Source organism: Buceros rhinoceros, unplaced genomic scaffold (genome assembly GCF_000710305.1).
Source record: "Buceros rhinoceros silvestris isolate BGI_N320 unplaced genomic scaffold, ASM71030v1 scaffold17277, whole genome shotgun sequence".
Classification (NCBI taxonomy): Eukaryota; Metazoa; Chordata; class Aves; order Bucerotiformes; family Bucerotidae; genus Buceros; species Buceros rhinoceros.
This window is the reverse complement of record NW_010421735.1, coordinates 50,235-58,022: the sequence shown is the minus strand read 5'-3', so window position 1 is coordinate 58,022 and position 7,788 is coordinate 50,235.

Genomic DNA, 7,788 nt, shown 5'->3' with positions numbered 1-7,788 from the left:
GGCTGCCCTTGCACTTGTTTGCTGCCCCAGTTTTCACAGTGCCCGCATCTTGCTGGTGGTCTTCAGGCCGTTGAAGGTACAGGCTTAAAAACTGCCACCCACATCAGGACTCCTGTGTCATCCTGAGTGACTTTTAGGAACACCAGACAGACAAAAGGCATCCTTTTCATTTGAAGTGCATTTCTTTTTAAGGAAAAAAAAAAACAAACCCAAACCACCATGAGAGTGTGTCATGAATTACATCAATGGCTGCAAATTTAAGTGTTGGGTTGGTAATAAAGATAAATAAAACCTATACCTGTATCTATATAAACAGTGCTATCCAGAAACATATTTCTTAACTGGGAGCCCTGGAAGAGGATGTTAAAACCTTTCTCTTTGTAAAGTGTTTTCGAGATGAAGATAATTTCTTCTATCAGGAAACAGGTGCTGTAAAGGGAAACATTTTCTTCTTAAAGTTCCCTATGATGAGCCAAACCCTGGGCGGCAGTGAGTAAGAGAGGGGCTGCCAAAAAGTGTGTCTCTGCCTGCTGTGGTGCTTTCTGCTGCCGTAGGAGGCAGGGAGGGGGTGTCCGTGGGTTAGGAAAAAGAAGCAATGGGAACAAGGCTGTCATGGACAAAGAGATGTGACATTACAGCAGGTGACTAGACGAGCATGGCGATGGGCCTTAACACGCAGATGAAGTACTTGTTTTCATACAAAATGTTTATATCAGATATCTCTGTATAAATACGTATACATGTGCGGCAGAGAAGAAGACTCTTCCTTCTCAGAGGAGTCACGGGAGCTTTGCAGGTGGGAGCCCACCATGGGTGAAAGCTCTTGAGTCTGAAGCCAACAAGTATCTGACCTCCTGCCTCCTTACCCTCCCTTCGCCATGGCTCTGGGGAAGGGCCTGAAAGAGACAGGCAAGAAACCCCCAGGTCAGGCTTCCGCCGATCTTGTCAGTCCTTCTGGCCTCTGGCTGTGCCAACAACCATCGGGAACAGCTGCTGCCACCACCAGCCACCGCTGCCACTGCCTGCCAGCCGGGAGCTCCAGAGCTCACCTGTGTGACACTGAAAGAAAAAGTACAAAAGCCTCCAAATACTGTTGGGGGAGGGGAGCGGGTTGAAAGTGCAGCTCTGGTGGGGAGGTTGTTCTCATCACCAGTTTTTATTTGGACATAGAAAGTCTGTTGAGCTTTTATTTTCCCCACGCCAGCTCTCCCACCCCAGCGTAAAGCCCACCCGGGGAGCTGCCGTGCTGTTCCTCTGTTGCGTGTGCTGTAGCCACCGTGTGCTTTTCATCCGCTTCCTCCTTCAGCTGACCGCGGGGCAATACGGGGGAGGACTGGCTGCCCGGAGGCCAGCTGCCCAACTGCACGGGCACCCTGGTGCCCTCAATGCTCGAGGGCGATCTGCGCCAGGCCAACAACATCTGTGGAGTGTTTCTTTCTTTTATTTTTCTTTTTTACTTCATTAAAAAATATGCAAGCTAAAAAAAACCACACACACACACACACACAAAAAAAAAAAAAAACCACAACCCACCAGGTTTGGTGCCTTTGGAGACTTTTTTTTCCCCTGAGACTTCTATGTTTCATTCTGGGTCTAGCTATCCGCTTGCTCCTGTTTTCCATTGAGCAGGTGCCTGGACTTGGTCACATAGGCTCTGGCTGGTTTGCTCCCGCTTCCATCCCCAACCCCTGGTTCGGTACCACTGCGAGGACCCTGCAGCGCTTGCCCCTGCCTGTCCGGCGGAGAAGAGATTTTGCTGCTGGTCTCGTCGTCGCTGCTTCTTCCCCTCTGTTTCTCCCGTCAGCTTCCCTTGTCAGCTTGCAATAGCAGCTGCTGGCCTCTCAGCAGCCCTCGTGCTTTGGGCAGCACACGCTTACTGTTCTGCCTCCTCCTCACCCCTGCTGCCCTGGAGGGCACCCCCAGTGCCCCACGGGTTTTGCCATCCGGGTGATACTGCACTACATGGATGGCAGCCAAAAACGAGTCTCTGGGTAAAGATGACTTGCAAAGCGTAGTCACTTGCCTGACCTCCTCAAGCTGGCCAGGACTCGTCTCCCAGGTTTGCCTGGTACCATGCTGCCGCCTCACCCAGCATCTGCCACTGACTGCTTTTTTTCCACGCGTATTTGAGCCCCTGACCCCAAAAGTGCTCTTTACAGTGGCCCTTAAGCTAGAGCCATCCCCTCGTGCCTTTCTGCAGCAAATGGGTGTCTCATGCAGCCTGTAACCCTGGGCTCCCATCTTTGCCTGCCAGCACTCTCAGTTATGGGGTGCCAGGGTATCCCAGGGCTTGGGCACCTCATGGTGCAATGCAGCGTGCTCAGGCAGGGCGGGATGGCCCCCGCTTGAGCACCTGCACTGCCAGAATTATGGCCCTGGCAGAGCAGCTGTGGGTAGGCTGTGCTGTACATCACTCCCTCGGGGCGGCCAGAGCACGGCAAAGCTGCAAAAAGGCCACTGCTCCACTGGGTCCTTCATGCTCCCATCTCCCCGCAGGCCTCTGGTGTCTCTTCCCACCACTCGCCCGGTTGGCTGGCTCATGCTCTCCGTGAGCCGGTGGTGCCCACAGAGAGCACACCTGCGGCCAGCCCCGGGGGAAGCACACGAGCTCTGGCTCTGGCTCCGGGAAGGGACCCATTGCCTTTGACTTCAGTGAAGGGGTTGGGGACAGGACGTGGGGGGAGTTGGCTCACTGCCACTGCTGTGCAAAGCATCCCAGTCACCACAGGTGCTGAGGCTTAGGTCCGGGACTGAAGGGCACCATCCCACAGTGAGATGGGCTGAGCGAGAGGAGTGTGTGGCCTCAGGGATCAGCTGTGGTACAGTACAGTGAGAACAAAGTGTTTGCTAGAGCCATTAAGCAAAGGTTCTAAACTAGGAAGGAGGTGATTTGAGCTCTTGGATTGGGCTTTGTCACCTTTTAGGCAATAACCATGGTGTTGGTGTGATTAACACTCTTCTAGACAAGCACAGATTAAACACAAAAGTATTCTGTGATGCACGTTTCCTCTGATTCTGTGGCTGGGGCTCCTGGATTGGTTTGTAAGTGGTAGGGAGGACCCTACCACTACCCTCCACCCCAAAGTAGCAAGACAACCTCACCTCACAGCGCCATCTGCAAGGAGAAGCTCCATCAGCTGTGCATGCCAGTTTGGGCTTCAGCCAGCCTGGCCCGCTGCTGCAGTGGGATGCTGCCTGCCTGCATGTATCCACCAGCATTAGCACTTTGCTTCGGGAAAGCATTTTGGAGGAAAACCAGTGCTGTTGTCCCTGGACACAGATGTGGGGACCACGACCTTTGAGGACTGACCTCTCCATAGTGCAGTAAGACAGCTACAGATAGCAACAGAAAGGCATCCAGGAGATCCGGTCACGCCTGAACACGCCACCATTCATAGCCAGGAAATTTCAACCCATCCTCAGTCACACTTGGGTGTAAAGTGGTGGCACGTCATTCCTCCTATCATTCACCTGAAATTGCTTTTTTTTCCTGGGGGAAAAAACAGAGCCAAAAGCTTTTTTTGTTTTATTCTGCCAGAAAGTGATTACAGCCCTGACCTTGGTGTAGGAGCCAGCCTGCACGAATGGGAGCAGCAGTTGCTCAGCCCTGGCCAGAAGCTGGAAAGCACTTGTCACAAGAATAACCTTTGGAATCTTATATGGAAAAAAATGTTTTTAATGTCCCCTGTCATCCGTGTGCATGTGCCAGCAGCTTGTTAATATCAGAGCTTTGCGCACCAAGTGCTGCTTGGTGCCCAGCAGAAAAGAAGTGCTCACAACTTGCCTCTATAGCAAGAGGCACCTTCGAGTATTTGAACAAGTTATTTAAATTAAGTAGATAATTAATACCATGGGTACATTTACGCTCTCTCTCTCTTTCTCTCACACACACACACTTCTCTTCACCCAAGGGGTCTGTGCTTTACCCAGCATCCTGCAGTGGCAGGGACAGACCTGCCCCCCAAGGCCCACAGGACATCCCGGCAGGCAGCTGGGGAGTCACTCATGCTTGTCCCACCCCTGCCAGCAGAAGAAACCCTCTTCCCCCTCTCCACATTGTGCTGGAAAACCCATTCCTTCCCCATGCTGGGCCTTGGGTGGTAATTTGAGCTTAGACATGGAGCCTGCAGGTGTGATGGGAGGTTGATGAGCTCATCAGATGACGTTCCTACTGCACCTAGATGTGAGCATTCACCCACGTCCCAGACAGCACCTCTGCTATTGCCACGTAAGTGCCAAGTTGATTGGGCGTTGTGGCTAAAGGAAAAATTGTGACCTACCTACTACTCATTCCTGAGTGTGCACTCAGAAAATTGCCCAGTTTGAAGAATGCAATAAAAAAATAACACAGGTCTAGGAAGTACTTTGAAACTGGTATGAAAAAGGTGAATTAAAGAAATAAGCCATTCGAAGAATTTTTTTTTTAGGGTGTAAGATGTGAAGTTATAAATACCATCCCAGTGAGATGTCTCTGCTTCCTAAGCAAATAAGCTTGCAATTGTAGAAACACTCGTCTCATTTTGTGAGGATTATTTCTGTACAACTTGAGTGCATGGAAAAGTGTTGAGAAAAAAAAAAATCTTAACACAAGAGCTTCAACAACATTCTCAGTAAGTCCCCTAGGCACATCCTCGTCACTGAGGCATACCGTACAGAGCACCTCCATGCCTCCAGCAACACCACATCTGTCCAATAAGCTCTTTAAAAAAGCTATCAAAAGAGATTTGATTGCCTCCTCTTCTTCGGGAGTATCTTGAGTAGAAACTAACAGCAAACCCAAATGTGGGGTGGTTTTGGCCCTACTGATTTTTCTCTTCTTGTTTTATTCAGAGAGGCGTGGAGAACAACTGATTACTATCATCGCCGTAAGAGCATTTTGTGTGTGGTAAAGCCCTTCAGGTTCTCCACTTTCTCCTCTTCCAGATTCCAAAAAGCTGTTTCTGCTGGATTGCTACCTGCTGGGGTCTCGTTTTGAGTTTGTGTCTGCACTGGCTGCCTCTCGGCAGGTCATCGTATGCTTCTCTGCTGAAACTCCTCCTATGGACTTGGACTATTTCTTCAGCCTATGAAGCATTCTGGTCCTACCCCTCATAGGTGCTTACACCCCACCCACCCCCCATCCCCCAGCTGGATAGCACCAGCAAATTTTATAGTAAGCAATTTCCTAAAGCTGCTGCTGGAAATACCGAGTAGACCTGGACCCTGGACAGCCACTGGCAAGGTTTTCTTTCCCAGAAAGCTCTCTGGCTTTGACACTGAACTCAACATACTGCGAGTCTAAATGGTCCGCGTTTCCTCCGATCACTAACAATAATGTCTTCTGGGCCAGTGCCAGAAGCCTTACCAAAGTCAAGACATATCTTATCTAGTGCTGACTCTCCTAGCCACGAGGCTAGTTGTCCTGTCAAAGAATGGAATCAAATCAGTTTGGTATGTTTTGTCCTCGGTAAAACATCAACAAACCCATTCCAGCCATTTTTTTTACATATTTATAAATCTGTCTAGGGGATTAAGGAGTAACTGGTCAGTAGCTCACTCTTTTAAGTATATATCATGTAGAGATATTTGTACATCAGGTCTATAACTCCCTAGGATTTTCCTCATCTGTAGTTAGGTCATGTTGCCATGCCATCCACACGTCCTCGGGAAGCCCACACGTAGTCTATAGAGCTCCAACACCCATCCCACATCTCTTTTTTTTCGGTTTTGTGCTTCAGGATGTTGAAGAGCTCTCTATCTCCCCCTCTCGCCCTCCCCGCCTTCTTTTTTTTTTTTTTTTTTTTTTTTTTTTTTTTTTTTTTTTTTTTTTTTTTGAGTTTAAACACTTTAGATTAACTCATTTTACAAAGGTCTGGTACTCAACTGCATTTTGAGGAGAGAAAGCTTGCAGCAGCCATCTCAACACTGAAAACAATCATAACAGCTCAAGAGGTGCAAAAATTCACATTCACGTTGGCTACAGATAGGACTGCAGCCACCTTCCTACGTCTTTGTCTGTTACAACCCGTCAGCTCCTAGTGAGAACACCCAAGTGACTTCAGAAGTAGTTCCATCTCTTCAGCCAATTGCTGAATTTTCTGACATGAAGAAGTCAGCAACAATTACTTCAGCGTTCCCAGCCAAAATCGTGGCGGAGGGAGGTAGCAGTGGTACCTTGTGCTATCCAAGTCCAGAGCTGTACTTTATAATGGGACACTGGACATTCAGACTCTGCAGTTTTTGTTGCTTGAAGCACAGCACTGAGATGCTACAGAAAAATTTGTTTCACCTAAGTGAATTCTTTGTTCACATACCAAAACATAATGATTTAAAGATCTGTTTTGTACTGGGACTGAATTTGTCTATATTTTAATAAGGTGAGTTGAGTTCATCTGTACTCCAGACTCCCAGATCCTGCACTGAGGAGCAACTCTGAGCTTCAAACTAGTTGTGAATTGCATGCAGGAGATGGGGGCCTGCTATTCTTGCTGGCACCAGAGAGGAAGCAAGGTGTGGAAACCTCCACCTCTGCAGAAGCCACAGCCTTCTGCCTCCCTCATCACCCCACGCATAACCCATTCACCTCTCTGCCTGCCACACAGTGCAGGTCTAGTTCAGGCAAGGAGCAGAGAACCACCCACCACCAGTGCCTTGTCTACAAGGGGGGAGTGGCTGGCTAAGTACGCAGTGGGGTCACAGGTCCTCTGCCTGGGCTGAGAGCCAGGAGACCCTCAGCCCAGTCCTAATGTGCTAAAAGAAAACATAACGTGGAGTAAACGTTCATTTATGCTTTTTGCAGTAAGCAGGGATATAGGTTTGTACTGGAACACAGAGCACAGAGCTGGTGGTGGATTGTGAATGAAAGCTAGACACCTCCTGGTGTGCCCGGGCAAGGCACCTGTGAAAAACTAAACCGCCAATACAAACCAGTAAGCAGGCGTTCAGATACAGAATGGCAGAAAGCATCACTGGTTCGCAAAGCAGCCAGCCTGGGGTTTTCTGGTGAATACTCCATACAAAAGACTTGCTGTTAGAGTGGTGTTTTTCTAAGCCACTTTGATTTCAAGGTCTTTTCCAAACTAAGGAGTACCACTTCTGCAGATCCTGCTGTCCAGTTTCATATCAGCTTTCATATCAGGGGGTTCACAAGTTATTTTTGCCTGAAATGGCTTGGAAGGGCTGGCTGCTGAGGTCTGCGTTCTGCATGTGCGTTTTGGAAGTTACGTCAAAAATAAGGGGGAAGGAGGTGGGAGAGGAGGAAAAGTCTTCTGGCAATATTATGGTCAGAAGCAGAGGCAGAAGCAAGCTCTTTGTAGTTCTTTGGACTTGCTTACAGAATGACTGTACCGCCAGGGAAGGGTGAAGGTCTCTCAGAGTACCTTATGTTGACCTCAGAAACAGGAAGCATGGCAAGAGAGTTGCTTTTTTTTTTAATTATTCTTTTTCTATTTTTATTTAAGTCCTGCAGAACTCCAGAGATGACAACCACTGTTTCTTCCTTAGCCCCAGAACCTTAGTGATACAAAGAAATTAGCTCAGTTTGCCAGTTTATTCTTGACAAATCCACATTGGCTGTCGCTGCATTTTCTCCTTTCATCATTGAACTCGCACCTAAAGGCAACAGCTCATCTACAAACAATCCAGCCAGTGACTACTATACAAGCAGAAAACCTCCCTTTGGGGCTGCAGCTGCCTCTCCTTCAACGTGCAGTGAGTTGGCTCCTTGTTAATTACAAGAGATTTACCTGTGATCAAGTGAAACGGCATAGACCATCATGAGAAAACCAGTTGTACCTGCTTGATGGGAAG